Source organism: Hevea brasiliensis, chromosome 12 (genome assembly GCF_030052815.1).
Source record: "Hevea brasiliensis isolate MT/VB/25A 57/8 chromosome 12, ASM3005281v1, whole genome shotgun sequence".
In the NCBI taxonomy this organism is placed as follows: domain Eukaryota; kingdom Viridiplantae; phylum Streptophyta; class Magnoliopsida; order Malpighiales; family Euphorbiaceae; genus Hevea; species Hevea brasiliensis.
In genome coordinates, this window is record NC_079504.1 from 99183673 (window position 1) to 99203247 (window position 19575).

The window sequence follows — 19575 nt, forward strand, 5'->3', positions numbered from 1 at the left end:
TGTCTTATCTTGTTGCTGTAAAAATATCAGGTCAATTGACCATTTCTACAGTGAGTTATGGCCAACTGTTCATTTGGTCATTCTGCAGAATTGGCTTGCAGGGTACCCGGATTGGGGCCAACTTTTGGTCCTCTTGCTTTGGTCTTTTGGGCATGGTTTCTTCAGCAAAAATGTGCCATTATAAGTCTAGTTTCATGTCCAATTGGCCAAACACCAATTGGACCAACACAGCCAAAGATATGGTAGTCCAAGTGGGCTGGATCACAGCCACCCTGCTGCATCACTGGGCAGCATACTCATTCACTTTGCCATGCTATATTTCAGTCCAAATTGTGGTCAAATTTCCTCAAATGGTCACTAATTGACCATTAGAATGTTCTTTAACAATTTCATAAGCCAAGTCCACATTTTACTCTCAAAACCCTAGTTTCCATTATAAATTTTCACAACATACCTTAATTACTAACTCATTCACTAACCACATGCATACATGCTTTAAACATGATCTCTAATCCACTTTAAGTCCATCAAAACACTCCATCATTGTTCCTTCCTTAGGGCTGCCAAAATTCATGGTAGGCATACACACAAATTTGGTTCATTTAATTCACAAATTCATGTTGATTTCAAGTCCCTAACATGGAAAATAAGGGTTTTAAGTAGATAGGTGCACTAACCTCTTGTAGGGCAGATTTTTCCCAAGCTTAACTTCACTTTCTTTCCTTTTCTAGGCTGCCAAACACTTTCCCAAGATGAGTGGACAAGTTTTAATGAAAGGGGTTTAGGGTTTAGTGGTGCAACAAAGAGAGAAATGAAGCTTTTTTGTGGTGTTAATGGAGGTTTGGGCAAGGGCTAGGTTTCGGCTGATTTGGGGGAGAAGATGGCTGCTGTGTTTTTTTTTTTTCTTTTGGTCTTATTTATCTCTTTTATTAGTTAATGAATTGGTTGTTTAATTATAATTGGTGGAAACTTTTAAATGACATCATAATGATGTCATATTTGGCATTTTATTGCATTTTCTTTTCTTTTCATCACTACTCATTTTCAATTTAATTTTTAGTAATGTTTATTCATATTTTATGTCATATTAATTATTTACTCAACTGAACAAGTCGGCCAAAAATCACCTCTGAAGGCGAAATGACCAAAATGCCCTCCGTTTGGCTTAACGGGTCAAAATTGTCTGTACCGATTGAAAAATTTTTCTAAATATTTTCTTGGCATTCTAATGCCATAGGGACCTCAATGACCCTTCTCTGGAGTCCCAAAAATTATTTTATGATTTTTCCCCTGGGTCTAGGGCTCCTAGTTGCGAGAACCGCAACTTCCCTCTGGGTTACCCATCGCTTGGGCACCGGCTCATTTGACTTAGTTGTATTTTATTTCTAAAATTTTTCCTAAATTTTTCTTATTAATATTTGAGTTAATTATGGTTCCTCACTTTAGTTTAAATATTTTTCCGAACGTTCTAGCTGTCCGGACCGACACCGGTCACCGGAACAGTAGAATGTACGGAGTTGCTACCGGGAGGGTGTTACAACTCTTCCCCTCTAATTTAAATTTCGTCCTCGAAATTTACCTGATGCAAACAGTTGAGGGAACTGTTGCCTCATCGTCTCTTCACTTTTCTAAGTTGCCTCCTCGGTGTTGTGGTGCCTCCAAAGCACTTTCACTAGTGGAATCTGCTTATTCCTCAATTCTTTTACTTCCCGAGCTAGGATCCGTAGAGGTTCTTCTTCATACGTCAAATCTGGTTGTATTTCAATTTCTTCCCTGGAGATGACATGTGAAGGATCTGAGCGGTATCTTCTGAGCATGGACACGTGGAACACATTATGGATCTTGTCCAGCTCTGGTGGTAAAGCTAGCCTATAGGCCACTGGACCCACACGTTTAATGACTTCATATGGGCTAATGAACCTAAGTCTCAACTTACCTTTTCTTCCAAATCTCAATACCTTCTTCCACGGTGACACTTGAGGAACACTTTGTCGCCAACCACATATTCTATTTCTTTTCTCTTCAGGTCGGCATAAGATTTCTGTTTGTCTGAGGCAACCTTCAAGTTGGCTTTGATTAGTTTCACTTTCTCCTCAGTCTGTTTCACCAGGTCTGGCCCCACCAGTTTTTCTTCGCCTAATTCAGTCCAGCACACTGGAGTTCTACATTTCCTCCCATACAGTGCTTCATATGGGGCCATTTGGATACTAGCTTGGTAGCTATTGTTGTATGCAAATTCTGCCAGTGGGAGGTATCTATCCCAACTTCCCTCAAACTCAATGACACAACTCCTCAGCATATCCTCAAGGACCTGACATATATTTCATGTTATTGTTATCATTTTAATTCAATATTTGTATCAATTCCATTGGTTTCAATTGTTTACCTGGATTACTCTTTCGGATTTCCCATCCGTCTGAGGATGGAATGCTGTGCTGAAGTGGAGTTGTGTACCCAAGGACTCATGCAACTTCTTCCAAAATCTCGATGTAAACCTTGGGTCTCGATCAGATATGATGGAAAGTGGAATTCCATGCAGTCTAACTATCTCACTGATATACAATTCTGCTAACTTCTCCAGTGAGTAGTCAGTCCTAACTGGCAGAAAGTGTGCTGACTTCGTCAATCTGTCCACTATCACCCATGCTGCATCATGTTTCTTCCGGGTGAGAGGTAGACCACTTACAAAATCCATGGTGACCCGATCCCATTTCCATTCAGGTATGCGTATAGGCTGTAGCAAACCCGATGGAACTTGATGTTCTGCCTTGACTTGCTGACATGTTAAGCATTTAGTCACGTAGTCAGCTATGTCTTTCTTCATACCAGGCCACCAATACTGAAGCTTCAGATCATGATACATCTTTGTACTTCCTGGGTGCATAGCATATACACTGGTGTGTGCCTCTTTTAGAATACTGGCCTTCAATTCCCCATCATCTGGTACACACAGTCTTCCTTTGTAGTACAGACACCCATCTGCTTTCACCTCATAGTCAGTTGCTTTTCCCTCTGAGATTTTGCTCATAATAGCCATTAACTTTTCATCTATCTTTTGCCCATCTAAAATCTGCTGTAACAGGGTTGGCCTCACTTGCAACTCAGCCAAAATAGCTCCATCTCGAACCAAAGTTAGACGGGAATTCAATGATCTCAAAGTTGTCATGGATTTTCTGCTCAAAGCATCAGCAACTACATTTGCCTTCCCAGGATGGTAGTCAATTACACAATCATAGTCCTTCAGGAACTCAATCCATCGTCTCTGTCTAAGGTTGAGCTCCTTCTGGGTTGGCAAGTATTTCAGGCTTTTGTGGTCCGTGTAAATGTAGTACTTTTCACCATACAAGTAATGCCTCCATATCTTCAGTGCGAAGATAATTGCTGCAAGCTCTAGATCATGGGTAGGGTAGTTCTGTTCATGTGGCCTTAGCTGCCTGGAAGCATAAGTGACCACCTTCCCCTCTTGCATCAATACACACCCTAACCCATTATGAGAGGCATCACTATAGACCACAAAGTCCTTTCTCAGGCGTGTGTGCTGCTGGTGCCTCTGTCAACATAGCCTTCAACTTCTCAAAGCCCAGTGCGACACTTGTCATTCCAGTCAAATCGACATTCTTGTGTAACAACTTGGTCATTGGAGCGGCTATTAAGGAAAATCCTTCACAAATCTCTGTAATACCCAGCTAGCCCCAAGAAGCTTCGACCTCGATTGTATTTACGGGAGGTTTCCATTCCATCATCGCTTCTATTTTCTTGGGATCCACCTAATCCCATCGGTGACACTATGTGTCCAAGGAATGCAATCTCATTCAACCGAAGTCACACTTGGACAACTTAGCATCTGACTTCTTTTCTCTCAGGGTTTGCAGAATAATCCTCAAATGTTCATCATGTTCTTCCCTGGTCTTGGAATACACCAAAATATCATCAATAAAGACCACTACGAACCGATCTAAGTATGGATGGAAGATACGGTTCATAAGGTCCATGAATGCTGCTGGTGCATTTGTTAGGCCAAAGAGCATCACCAGAAACTCATAATGCCCATATCGGGTCCTGAATGCAGTCTTTGGAACATCTACATCCTTCACCCTCAACTGATGATACCCTGATCTGAGATCAATCTTAGAAAATACTCCTGCTCCCTTCAACTAATCAAACAGATCATCAAATCTAGGCAACGAATATTTGTTCTTCACAGTCACTTTATTCAACTGCCGGTAATCAATGCATAGCCTCAAAGTCCCCTCCTTCTTTTTCACAAACAGAACTGGAGCTCCCCATGGTGACACACTGGGGCGTATGAACCCCTTATCAAGCAACTCTTGCAACTGAGTTTTCAACTCCTTCAATTCAGTGGGTGCCATCCTATAAGGAGCAATAGAAATGGGTCTTTGTGCAGGCATTACCTCAATAGCAAACTCGACTTCCCTTTCTGGTGGCAAACCAGGCAATTCTTCAGGAAATACCTCTGGGAAGTCTCTTACTGTGGGTATATCACTCAGGTTTGGCTTAGCCTGCCTAGTATCCACCACATGTGCTAGGTAGGCTTCACAGCCTTTTCTCATCATTCTTCTTGCAATCGTGGTGAGATAACATTGACAGAAATCTGTCCTTTCACCCACAATGATGATCTCATTACCCTCGAAGTTTTGGAGAAATTCTCTTCAATTTGCAATCAACTATTGCCTGATGACGTGACAACCAGTCCATTCCCAAAATCACGTCAAACTCGTGGAAGGGCAACTCAATCAGGTCTGCCAAAAATTCATACCCCTGAATCCTTAATGGGCAACCCTTGTATACTTTATTCACCACTACACTGTGGCCCAATGGATTAGTGACCAGAATGTCTTGGTCACTCTCCCCTACTAGTATCCCCCTTTCTACGGGTAGGTTGATGCAGATGTATGAATGAGTAGATCCTGGATCCACCAATGCATGCACAGGTGTATTGTAGAGGGAGAACGTACCCCTGATGACGTCCGGGGCATCTTGCTCCTCCTGAGCTCTAATGGCATAAGCTCTTGCAGGTGGTCTGCTGTCAGGCCTCTCTGCTGGCTCAGATGCAGGCCTCTGTGATGGTCCCACAGCCTCAGATTTGCCAGATTTCCTACCCCTTTGTGGTGCAGGAGGCGGTGCATGCTGCTTGTGTTGGAGCAGCTGTAGTAGTTCTGCGTGGACAGTTCTTCAACTGATGCTCTGTTGACCCACACCTTAAGCAGGCACCAGTTACTCTCCAACACTCCCCCTTGTGCCACTTAAGACAGTGTGGACATGCAGAAGATGCTGGGGCTGGTCCCCTGAACCCCATCCGTGGAGAGCTGCCCACTGATGGTGTGGACTGACCTCTCCTAGGGGTAAACTGTGGCCTGGGCCCCTGAGACTGACCCTGACCGTGTGGCTGACCTGAACTCTGTGCAGATGGACCCTTGAACCTCTTCCCAGGTGCAGGAGATGAACTAGACTGACCCGGGCCCCTCTTCTGCTGTCTATCCCTTACAGTGCGCTCCGATTCTTACTTTTTCAACCTTTATTGCAGCTTCCACTAACTTGGTAAATTCTGTGATTCCCAGGGCAATGAGCTGGATCTTTATGTTGTCATTTAGTCCCTCTTTAAATCTCTTGCACCTTTCAGCTTCATTAGGGACTATCTCCCTTCCATAGCGGCTCAATCTAACGAATTCCTTCTCATACTCGGCCACTGACAGCTGTATCTGCCTCAGGTTAATGAATTCCCTTCTTCTCTCTTCTAGGTATACAGTACCCACATATTTCTTCTTGAATTCGGAGAGGAAGAAGTCCCAAGTTACCATTTCTGGTTGTACTTCACTGGACACCGTATCCCACCATTCATAGGCATCATATTGTAATAGAGATACAGCAGCTTCTAGGTTTTGTTCAGGAGTGCAGTGCAGTTGTTTTAAGACTCTGCCTGTTCTGTTCAACCAATTTTCGGCTGCAACAGAATCATCTTCTCTTTTGCCAAAGAAATCCACTGCTCCAAACTTTCTTAGCCTTTCCAGGTGTGATTTCTGCTGTGGAGCTGGTGGTGGTGGTGGTGGCATTACCCCAGCCATTTGTCTGAAAAATTCGGCCATTTGCTGGAACATGGCCTGTGGAGGCTGAGCAAGCTCTGCTTGAGTTGGCGGAGCAGGTTCTCCCATACCCCCAGTCTTAGCTGCTGTAGGTGGAGCATGACTCTCCACTTCCTCCTCGACTGCCCTCTGAGATGTAGGGTCCATATCCTATTCAAAATAAGAAAGACAAACAGATCTGCATTAGTGTCACCTCGACTCTTATAAATGCAATACATGGTATGGACTCAATCTAGGCCCAGAAACGCCTAAACCGTGCTCTGATACCACTAAATGTGACACCCCTTACCCGTCTACAGTATATCCGAGTAAGTTATGTCACACGGTGTACCGGAACACTCTATTTTACCTTAATTTATTTTTATCATAGTTTTGAATACAACTTGTGAAATATAACTCATTTAAGCCATTTATTGAAATTACAATTTATTTGAGGTTCCGAAAATTTTAAAGAAAATCCGGCAGAGTACCGGCTAAAACTGGAGAAAACAGTTCTTCGAAACCTGTTAAAAACACTTCCAATATTCATATCTCATCACTCTCAAACTCCAATATCATCACAAACTCAATATTTTTCAATTTCAGTTCTCAATCATCATTTCTCAGGGTACTCATATATAAGCAACAAATAAATACTCAAATTACTTCCATACATAACCATAAACCTTTATTATTTACATGAACCTCAAAATACATTACATAAATCCAAATACATATGAGAAAATAAAAATTTAGTTACAAAACACCAAAATGACACCTAGTGTCCTACCAATTCATCAGAGAAGTTGAGGTGACACGGACACGGCGTAGTCACAGGATGGACTCACCCAGTCTGCGGTCTACTAGGCTCACGATCAGTATCTCCAGAACCTACGCGTGGCAAAAGCAACGCGCTAAGCAATGATGCTTAGTGGTCAATAATAAAATAGAAAGAAATAACAGAAATAAATATGCATTGAATGTATATGTCTTATTTGTTTTGTATTTGTATATCCTTTTATTTCGTTAACTTTGTCCACTTTCATTCATTTGGTTGCCCAAGTAACCTATACTAAATGACTGGACTGGATAAACGGGTAAACTGGCACTGGGTATCTAGTACCTTGGGCCGTCACACCATCGGTCACATATGCATCTCCGGCAGTAAATGTAACTAACAAGCTGTAAATAGTATTAGGCACGAGGCCAAGTCTCAACACAATATCAAAATGCCTAAAAGCCATAAAATCACAGAATGGCATAATGCCATGTGCAGTACTGCTAACCGAACCCTATTGGCATGCCAAACTATCCAAACCAATCTTGTTAGGTATACTAGGGCATTTGATACTTTTGAATTCTTCAATTTTTGAATTTCAAGTTTTTGGTGTCACTATTCACTTCATTAGTCAACAAAAATGTTGACTTTTGGATAGAAAATAGGTACATTGGTTTTAACACTCCCAATGTACCACATTTTACATTTAAAACTTGTTGGAATTGAGCACCCATACCATTTCTAAACTTAAAACCAAGAGAGCAGAATTTTCAATTTTTGAAGCCTAACTTTACTGTTTCATTAAGCACTGTTGCAGTGGGAATTTGAGGAAATGGTAAACATGAAAGTTGTTCCTTATTTTGTCTAGTTGAATTTCTTTTTTTGAATCACTCCATCTGGAGTTTTGTAGCTCCAGATATAGTCCAAAAACCACAGCTGGCCGGATTGAAAAAACTGCAGAATTACCAAATCTACAGTTCCATGAACAGTGACTGCCACTGTCTTGTTGGAAAGGTTCTGGTCATAATTTGGGGTAGGTTTCTTCATGAAAGTTGTTTTTCTATGTCTTATCTTGTTGCTGTAAAAATTTCAGGTCAATTGACCATTTCTACAGTGAGTTATGGCCAAATGAACAGTTACTGTTTATTTGGTCATTTTGCAGAATTGGCTTGCAGGGTACCCGGATTGGGGCCAACTTTTGGTCCTCTTGCTTTGGTCTTTTGGGCATGGTTTCTTCAGTAAAAATGTGCCATTATAAGTCTAGTTTCATGCCCAATTGGCCAAACACCAATTGGACCAACACAGCCAAAGATATGGCAGTCCAAGTGGGCTGGAATCACAGCCACCCTGCTGCATCACTGGGCAGCATACTCATTCACTTTGCAATGCTATATTTCAGTCCAAATTGTGGTCAAATTTCCTCAAATGGTCACTAATTGACCATTAGAATGTTCTTTAACAATTTCATAAGCCAAGTCCACATTTTACTCTCAAAACCCTAGTTTCCATTATAAATTTTCACAACATACCTTAATTACTAACTCATTCACTAACCACATGCATACATGCTTTAAACATGATCTCTAATCCACTTTAAGTCCATCAAAACACTCCATCATTGTTCCTTCCTTAGGGCTGCCAAAATTCATGGTAGGCATACACACAAATTTGGTTCATTTAATTCACAAATTCATGTTGATTTCAAGTCCCTAACATGGAAAATAAGGGTTTTAAGTAGATAGGTGCACTAACCTCTTGTAGGGCAGATTTTTCCCAAGCTTAACTTCACTTTCTTTCCTTTTCTAGGCTGCCAAACACTTTCCCAAGATGAGTGGACAAGTTTTAATGAAAGGGGTTTAGGGTTTAGTGGTGCAACAAAGAGAGAAATGAAGCTTTTTTGTGGTGTTAATGGAGGTTTGGGCAAGGGCTAGGTTTCGGCTGATTTGGGGGAGAAGATGGCTGCTGTGTTTTTTTTTTTTCTTTTGGTCTTATTTATCTCTTTTATTAGTTAATGAATTGGTTGTTTAATTATAATTGGTGGAAACTTTTAAATGACATCATAATGATGTCATATTTGGCATTTTATTGCATTTTCTTTTCTTTTCATCACTACTCATTTTCAATTTAATTTTTAGTAATGTTTATTCATATTTTATGTCATATTAATTATTTACTCAACTGAACAAGTCGGCCAAAAATCACCTCTGAAGGCGAAATGACCAAAATGCCCTCCGTTTGGCTTAACGGGTCAAAATTGTCTGTACCGATTGAAAAATTTTTCTAAATATTTTCTTGGCATTCTAATGCCATAGGGACCTCAATGACCCTTCTCCGGAGTCTCAAAAATTATTTTATGATTTTTCCCCTGGGTCTAGGGCTCCTAGTTGCGAGAACCGCAACTTCCCTCTGGGTTACCCATCGCTTGGGCACCGGCTCATTTGACTTAGTTGTATTTTATTTCTAAAATTTTTCCTAAATTTTTCTTATTAATATTTGAGTTAATTATGGTTCCTCACTTTAGTTTAAATATTTTTCTGAACGTTCTAGCTGTTCGGACCGACACCGGTCACCGGAATAGTAGAATGTACGGAGTTGCTACCGAGAGGGTGTTACACCCTAGGTCCAAAACCCTAACTTCCATGTTTAGTTCATTTGTTTAATTATAAATGCATATTTAGTTCTCATTCACTTATTCTCACTTAACTTGTAACACCCTCACTGTAGCAATTCTGTACATTGTACTGTTCCGGTGACCAGTGTCTGTCTGGACAGCTAGAACGTCTAGAAAAATATTTAGACTAGAGTGAGGAGTCATAAATAACTCAAATAAGTGTAATAAAAATTAAGGAAAAATTTTAAAAATAAAAATACAATCAAGTTAAATGAGCCGGTGCCCTAGCGATGGGTGACCGCACGGGGAAGTATCGGTAAAGACAGGTACCGACCCCAGACCCGTGAGAAAATTTATGAAATAATTTTTGGGACTCCAGAGAAGAGTCATTGAGGTTTCTATGGCATTAGAATGCCAAGAAAATGTTTAGAAAAATTTTTTGAATCGGTACAGACAATTTTAAACTCCGCCTAAGTAGTTTGCGCTTAGCCGGTCCCAAGCCCGGATAAAGGAGGAGGGTTGCGGTAGGTGACAACCAGCGTAAAAATTTCGTCACACCCTATGATATGGATTCAAATGATATAAACGTTGAGTTGGTACAGACAATTTTAGTCTATTAAGACAAACGGAGGACATTTTGGTCATTTCGTCTTCAGAGATGATTTTTGGCCAACTTGTCCAGTTAAATAAATAATTATTATGTTCTAAAATATGAATAAATATTACTACAAATTAAATTAAAATTAAGTAGAAAAGAAAAGAAAAGAAAATGAAATTTAATTAGGATTATGACATCATGCACATGTAAGCATGATGTAATAAAAATTTGTTAGCCAATCACTATCCAACAAGCATTCATAAAAAGGTTAAAATGAGATTAAAAAACCCAAAAATCACTCATCTTCTTCCATTTTCTAGAGTTAGCCGAACCATTCCCTAAAGAAAGCTCCATGGCTTCTTCTTTTTTCAAGCTTTATTTCTCTTAATTTCCTCCATAAATCTTCATACAACCTTCACAAAAAATTCATTTCTAGTCTTGGGAAAGCTATTGGTAGTAACAAAGAGAAGAAATATTGAAGTTTTGGAGAGCTTAAATTGATCTCAAAGAGGTTAGTGCACTAATTTATTTCTATTTCTTTTCTAAGTATGATAAGCTTGCTAAATTAAGTTAGATTGATATAAAATTAAAAGAAATTTTTAGGGATAGAAAATTTCTAAATTTCAGCAGCCATTATATGAGTTATGGTTTGATGGTTTTGGGGAAATTATTTGTGTTTATTAGTGATATTGATGAGTAATTGTGATGAACAAATTGATTGGCATGTGTTTACATGAATTGAAGAATTGTGAGTTAGGGTTTTTGACCTAACATTGAGGAAATTGATGTGTGTCTTGAAATGAATGATGTTGAGATGATTTAATGACCATTAGAAGTGCTATATATGTTAAATGAAGTTTGTGGAGTTGGGAGAATTGAGTTTGGGAATGTTGATTTTTATGCAGGAAAATCGGACCTTTGAGTCCAGTGCATTGTTTGAGTTATAACTGGAGTTGTGTTGCTCCAATTGATGTGAGGCCAATTGGAGGTGAAACCTAGGACAAAATGCCCCATTTTTCATGAAGAAACCATGCCCAAATTCTCTCCATAAGTTGACCAATTTACTGTCCCAATTCGGATGTCCAGACCTTGAACCCAGAAAATTGACCAAATGAACAGTACATGTTCATTAGGCCATAACTTCTTCTAGACAAGTCTAAATGATCTGAATTTTAACCAGTAGAAAGATGAGACCTAGGACTACAACTTTCATTGAGAACACCAAGCCCATAAATGCCTTTAACCAAATGAAATTGTTGACTCAAATCGGGACACCAAACTGACCTGGACCATTCTGCCCAGAATTTTCTGGACTAAAGCTCACCCGACCAGTTTTGACAAATTGGCCATAACTTGGTCTATAAAAATCCAAATGCAATGAAACCAATGGAAAAAGTTTTATAAGACATAGATATACAATATTGATCTTTTAACTAAAACCCAGAAACCTAGGGAACTAGGTCAATTGACTAGGTTAACATATAAATTCTGGAAATTTTCAAAAGAACCATTTGACCTCAGAACACACATTTAGCTATATCTCCTACCAGAAAACTCCAATTGGGTTGGGCCATACAGATCTGGAACCCTAAGAAACAGGGCTCCAACTTTGTTTTAGACTTGGTCCTCAAATTATGAACATAAGAACTCCAAAATGGGAGCCAAAGTTTCTGATCTAAACATGAGTCCTGGTAGAATAGGGTACATGAGTCCAGGCCAGTAATTTGGCCATAATTAATTCTAAAAAACTTGAAAAATTGTAATATAAATTTCTGAGTGACTATAAGACATAGAGAAACAAATCTATGAAGGGAGTGTGGCCAAACAGTAGCCACATCCTAGTCAATTTGCTATGCAAAGACAGTGCACCAAATCTGGACCTAAAGAAAAGCCCATAAAACAATTAGGCATATGAGATGAAATGAATTAGAATAAATTGTTAAGCATAAAAATAACATGAATTAATGAAATTATAAATACTTAATAATATTATTCTGCCCAAAGTACACCTAGACTCATTTATATAGCTTGGATCGATTGGTATACCAATTAGGGACTACATATTGCAGTATTGTCCATAGGGATAATCATTGACAGACAACATATGTCTAAGATGATTATTCTACTGGTTTTATGCCTGCCCGATGGCCATAGTGCCAATTTTTATTATTACTGGCTTATGCCTGCCCGCTGGCCTTGTGCCTGATATGACCGTTGTATACTTGATAGACATACGACTGTCTAACTTGTATACTCCCGTGTATCCAGTCTTTATAGTCTGTCATATGTTACTTGGGCACAGAAATGAGTATAAATCCTTAATTAAAATAAATATATGAGAAGATTGTTAAGGTGAACTTCATTGAATTAAACATAAGACACATGATAAAAAGACTCCGATTAATTTATTTTGTCCAAAGTTCTATAAACATGTAAAAGACCTGGAAAATTCATAAAATTTTATATTTCCCTATAAGAATACACGTAGAATAATTATTTCAGTTATTTGTTTATTTTTATTTCAATATATGCACCACTAAGCATTATGCTTAGCGCGTTGGTTCTTACCACGCGTAGGTACAGGAGAGCCACAGCAGCAGCAGCAGTAGAGCCTAGACAGAACTTGAGCAGATCTGCTACAGTGTAGATTGTCACCTCACCAGTTCTTTTTGGTAGGGCTCATGTATAGTTAGATTTTGTATTTTGGCTATTGTGTGTAATAAATCAGATGGAGATATGTAACTAAATTTCGGATTGTATATAAAATTGTATATTATTGTGAGTAATGTTATATGAATAAAATGCAGGTTTATTTTATTTGAAAATTTTATGAATAATGTTATGATATGGTACATGAACGATTAACATGAGAAATGATGTGATAGAATGGGATAAAAAAAAATTCTACACATAATATAGTATAAATGAATTGATATTGTACATGACAAGACAGAATAGGATGCTCCGGCACCGAATGTAGCACACTTTGCTCGGCTACAATATAGACCGGGTAAGGGGTGTTACATAACTACTTTCTAATTTGCATCAAATTACCCATTTCAAACATAAACCCTAGCTGGTTGAATTCATATATAGTCCCTCAATAATTGTTTTCTTTTCATTTAAAGTTAATTTCTAACTTACATCAATTACTTAAACAAGAATTCAATAGATAATTTGAAGAATTTGTCACTAACCTCTTGTGAAGTTTCCCAAAGCTTCAATTTCCCTTTATTTTCCTTCAAATTTCCTTCTCAATAGACTTGTCAAGATCCAAGAACAAGTTTTATTTAGGAAAATTGTGGGATTTATGGGGTTGATTCAAGCTTTAAAAGCTTGAAATTAAGTAGCTATGGAGGATTTAGTGAGAAAAGAGAGAGAGATGAGAAGCTGCGGAAAAAAAAGAAGAAGAAGAAGATGAAACTTGGCTTTTCAATTTTCTTTTTATTCTTTAATTTGACTTAGTTAATTAGTTAATTAAATTAAAATTAATTATGAAGTCATAGTTGCATCATCATGATGATGTCATCAATTGCTTTAACTTTCTTTTTTCTTTTTTTTTTTAGTTCTTTTAATTTAATTTTCAATTAAGAAATTTTTTTTTTCTTTGATTTTATTTGATAGTCAGGTCAGGAGTCAGCTCCAAGGGTCAATTGACCAAATTGCCCCTCGTTGGTTCAACCTGGTTTGCAAATAATTCAATATTTCTTCCAGCTCCCTGACCTAATTATTTGACTGGCTTAACAATTCTTTTTCGTGATTTTCTCTTTTCCACTGTGTTTGTAATGGTCTTAAGGACCGCAGTGTTATATTTTACGGTTCGAAATTTGAGTTTAAATCGACTTCACAGTCCTTCCCGAGAAGGTTACCCATAGCTGTAACTCTCGGCTCATTTAACTTCTTGTGTTCTGTTTTTCTTATTTATACTTAACTAATGGACAATTACTAATTATTTGTGTTTGTGGCTAATCTAGTTGTCTTAAGTGTAGTTCTAATCCCCTTCCTGTCGAATCTCATAATTCTCTTCCAAGGAGAAACCTTGAGAAATACTTTCTCTCCACTACATGCTCAATATCCCTTCACTTCAGATCAATGTAGGACTTCTGACGGTCTGATGCAGTCTTAAGTTGATCTCTAATGACCCTGATCCTCTCCTCAGTTTACTGAACAATTTCGGGTCCAATCATCTTTTTTTTACCCACATCATCCCAACACAACGGGGTTTTACATTTTCTGCCATACAAAGCTTCATATGGAGGCATCCCAATGCTTGATTGGTAGCTGTTGTTGTAAGCAAACTCAATCAAAGGCAAATGTGTGTCCCAACTGCCCTCAAACTCAATCACACAAGGCCGTAGCATGTCCTACAAAATCTGGATTACCCTCTCAGATTGGCCATCTGTCTGTGAGTGGAATGCAGTACTGAAGTTCAATCTAGTTCCAAGGGCTCTCTAAAGACTACCCCAGAATATAGAAGTGAACCTAGGATCTCTGTCTGATACGATTGATACTGGCACTCCATGCAGTCTCACAATCTCATCAATGTATAACTTGGCCAATCTTTCTAAACTGTAGTCCATCCGGACTGGCAGAAAATGAGCAGACTTGGTTAGTCTATCAATAATGACCCAAACTGTATCATGATTCTTCTGTGTCCTCGGAAGTTCCATCACAAAATCCATCGTTATTCTCTCCCATTTCCATTCTGGTACTGATAGTGGATGTAACAACCCAGCGGGTACTTGATGCTTTGCCTTCACTTGCTGACAAGTTAGGCATTTAGAAACAAACTCTGCCACATCCTTTTTCATACCCATCCACCAGTAATGCTCCTTTAGCCCCCTATATATTTTTGTACCACCAAGGTGCCTGGCAAAAGGAGACTCATGTGCTTCCTTCAAAACGATTTGCCTCAAATCGACATCATTAGGAACACACATTCTGCCCTGGTATAGTAGTAAACCATCATCTCTGATTGAGAATTCTGGTTTCTTGCCCTGCCAGACTTCTTATAATAATTTCTGATACTTTTGGTCATTCTGTGTCACACCTTACCCCTCTATAAGGCATAACATGATCCCGTAGAATACCTAATAAACTACCGAACTTCACTTACCGATAACTCATTAAGTACCCTACAAGGGATTTGAAAACAATTTTCTTTTTTTTGATAAGTGGTGAGCATTTTCTAATAGGTATTAATCATTTATTTCAAGTTGAAAACTAGTTAAAATTTTTTGCCCATTTTATTTTTTTCCAAATTTTATAAAAATTTTGACAGAGTTCCGTTTGTATTTTGAGAAAACAATTCTTCAAATCCCTGTAAAAAGCACTTCCAATAATTTTTCAACCACTGCTTCAAATTCATACTCAATCTCAACCATTTATCAACTTTCAAATTTCAAATCCACTATTCAATGATCAACAAAATACTAGCAATCCATTCATTCAAATTAAATAAAATAGTTCCATTCATATTTCATTAAGGACAAAACAATTTATATACATCATTACAAAATTTACATCAAAAGAAATTCAAACTAAAATTTATTACAACTTTATACAAATTTTATACAAGCTGCTCAAGACCAATTTTTACATGTCCATACATTTATGTGCAATACATACATCAAAAAAAATATTTACAGTTAGGGTATAAATTATACCCGATAACTTCAAGCTGATAGATCCTCAATCCTCAGCAGCTCAGTCTGCTGCTCCTCTAGTCTCTAAATCTGCGACAGCAATAACAGCTATCGCTGAGTACTAGGACTCAGTGGTGCACAACATACTAAAATAATCTTTATGCAGAATTTAAATCACATTTATTCAAAAATTGGACTGAACATGAATTATGAAATTTTTAATGCAAACAAGTTCATTTCGAAGTATCAAGACACATTTCACAAAACCCACAATTATATCATGCCATTCGAAACAAATATAATCTCAATAGCCAAAGGCTAAGGAGAAATCACATCACAAGGCTAGCTAGCTCAAATATATGGATATCCATTCAAGTTCCTCTTCTACTGGCACACCTCAACACTTCATCCAGAGAAGGAATCAAAATTTGAAACTGATTACCCCCACTAGTCATGCTAGTGAGGTGTTCAAATATATGGTCATGACACTGTGGTTTCAAAACTTATCTTAACAATTTGCTAAACGTTGCCATTTCAAACATACACAATAACTTTCAACAATTTAGATCAAAGCATCACAAATAATGTCACAATTCACTTTTTCAAATCATTCAAAATCATATGCAAAAAATAATTTACATAATTTATATGTTGTGCACACACCTCAAGCGAGTCGCCTCTTGGCCTTGACTCGATTCCTCGGGTTCTTTCCCGGTGTTCTTTTCAACTAAAACACACAATTTCACAGTGTTTCAGTACCATAATTTAGCATAAATCCAAAAATAAATTTAACTTCACTTTTACCTAGCTCTAATGTGCTAAACTCGACGTTCTTTAAATTTTGTGTTTCGGGGTTACTATTCACTATACTATTTAAGTCAAATTGTTGACTTTCTAAGGATTAATAGGTATGAGAATTCTAACTTCACCCACATACCACATTTGGTCACTAAGTTATTGGTTTTGGTTGTTTACTCAAATTCTAAGTCTTTTAGGCAAATTTGATAAATTTTTAGTTTTGGTGTCTAAGGTTGCACTGTTCCATTAGTTATTTTACTGTTGGAATTTGGCAAAACTTTCTTCACAGAAAATGTTCCCTATTGTCTTAAGTTTATTCTCATTTTTGAATCACTCCAATTGGAGTTTTTTAGCTCAAGTTATAGTCATTTGAATCATGACTGCCAGATTGAACTTAACCCAGATTTTTTTGGCAAATTTTGGTTCTGGCAGTTTTAGGTCACCAAATTTGGGTGGCCAAATGACTTAGTCAATGGCATAATTTGGGTTTGTATTCTTCATGAAAGCTTTAGGTGTATATCTCATCTGTCTACTGGTAAAATTTCAGGTTATTTAGACCTGCCTAGCTCAAGTTATGGCCAAATGAACAAACATTGTCCATTTGGTCAGTTTGTACAGGTCATACTGAGAATTTCCAGATTTGGTCAATTTGTTCACTAGGTTTTGGTCACTTTTTGGGCATGATTCCTAAATAAAAATTGTGTCATTTTATGTCTATTTTCATTCCCAATTAGTCTGATACCAATTGGACTTGTAAATTTTCAGTTTTGGTCCCTCAAAGTGACCTTGGTCCTGCTGCCTGCAGCATGACCACATTGAATCCGAATTTAAACTCAACTCCAACACTTCCAACACACTTCATTTGGTCACAAATGACCATTTCTCACCTCAAACTAGGTCAAACACATCATTTCACCATTTCTCCAGAATTTGTCTCCCAAACCCTAAGTCCAAAACCCTAACTTCCATGTTTAGTTCATTTGTTGAATTATAAATGCATATTTAGTTCTCATTCACTTATTCTCACTTAACTACTTTCTAATTTGCATCAAATCACCGATTTCAAACATAAGCCCTAGCTGGTTGAATTCATATATAGTCCCTCAATAATTGTTTTCTTTTCATTTAAAGTTAATTTCTAACTTACATCAATTACTTAAACAAGAATTCAATAGATAATTTGAAGAATTTGTCACTAACCTCTTGTGAAGTTTCCCAAAGCTTCAATTTCCCTTTATTTTCCTTCAAATTTCCTTCTCAATAGACTTGCCAAGATCCAAGAACAAGTTTTATTTAGGAAATTTGTGGGATTTATGGGGTTGATTCAAGCTTTAAAAGCTTGAAATTAAGTAGCTATGGAGGATTTAGTGAGAAAAGGGAGAGAGATGAGAAGCTACGAAAAAAGAAGAAGAAGAAGAAGATAAAATTTGGCTTTTCAATTTTGTTTTTATTCTTTAATTTGACTTAGTCAATTAGTAAATTAAATTAAAATTAATTATGAAGTCATAGTTGCATCATCATGATGATGTCATCAATTGCTTTAACTTTCTTTTTTCTTTTTTTTAGTTCTTTTAATTTAATTCTCGATTACGAAATTTTCTTTTCTCCGATTTTATTTGACAGTCAGGTCAGGAGTCAACTCCAGGGGTCAATTGACCAAATTGCCCCTCGCCGGTTCAACCCAGTTTGCAAATAATTCAATATTTCTTTCAGCTCACTGACCTAATTATTTGACTAGCTTAACAATTCTTTTTCGTGATTTTCTCTTTTCCACTGTGTTTGTAATGTTCTTAAGGACTGCGGCGTCATATTTTACGGTTCGAAATTTGAGTTTAAATCGACTTTGCAGTCCTTGCCGAGATGGTCACCCATCACTGTGACTCTCAGCTCATTTAACTTCTTGTGTTTTGTTTTTCTTATTTATACCTAACTAATGGACAATTACTAATTATTTGTGTTTATGGCTAATCTAGTTGTCTTAAGTGTAGTTCTAATCCCCTTAATTTTCTGGACCGACTCCGGTCACCAGAACATTGAAATGTACTAGGCTATACAAGTAGGGGTGTTATAATTCTCCCCCCCTTAAAATGAATTTCATCTCGAAATTTTACCTGGTATTAATCTCTGAACAGCTGTGGGTGCTGTCTCCTCAGGTCCTCCTCTCGTTCCCAAGTAGCCTCCTGGCCCGAATGATGGTTCCACAGTACTTTCACTAACGGTATTTTCTTGTTCCGTAGCTGTTTCACCTCATAAGCCAGAATCTCTGTGGGTTCTTCTTCATATGTGAGGTCTAGATTTACTTCAATTTCTTCTACTGGTAATACATGAGATGGGTCTGATCGATACCTCCTCAACATCAATACATGGAAGACATTATGTATCTTCTCCAACTCTGGAGGTAGCGCTAAACGATATGCCAAAGGACCCACTCTTTCTAGAATCTCATATGGCCCAATGAACCGAGGACTCAGTTTCCACTTCCTGTCGAATCTCATAATTCTCTTCCAAGGAGAAACCTTGAGAAATACTTTCTCACCACTACATGCTCAATATCCCTTCACTTCAGATCAATGTAGGACTTCTGACGGTCTGATGCAGTCTTAAGTCGATCTCTGATGACCCTGATCCTCTCCTCAGTTTGCTGAACAATTTCAGGTCCAATCATCTTTCTTTTACCCACATCATCCCAACACAACGGGGTTCTACATTTTCTGCCATACAAAGCTTCATATGGAGGCATCCAAATGCTTGATTGGTAGCTATTGTTGTAAGCAAACTCAATCAAAGGCAAGTGTGTGTCCCAACTGCCCTCAAACTCAATCACACAAGGCCGTAGCATGTCCTACAAAATCTGGATTACCCTATCAGATTAGCCATCTGTCTGTAAGTGGAATGCAGTACTGAAGTTTAATCTAGTTCCTAGGGCTCTCTGAAGACTATCCCAGAATATAGAAGTGAACCTAGGATCTCTGTCTGATACGATTGATACTGGCACTCCATGCAGTCTCACAATCTCATCAATGTACAACTTGGCCAATCTTTCTAAACTGTAGTCCATCCGGACT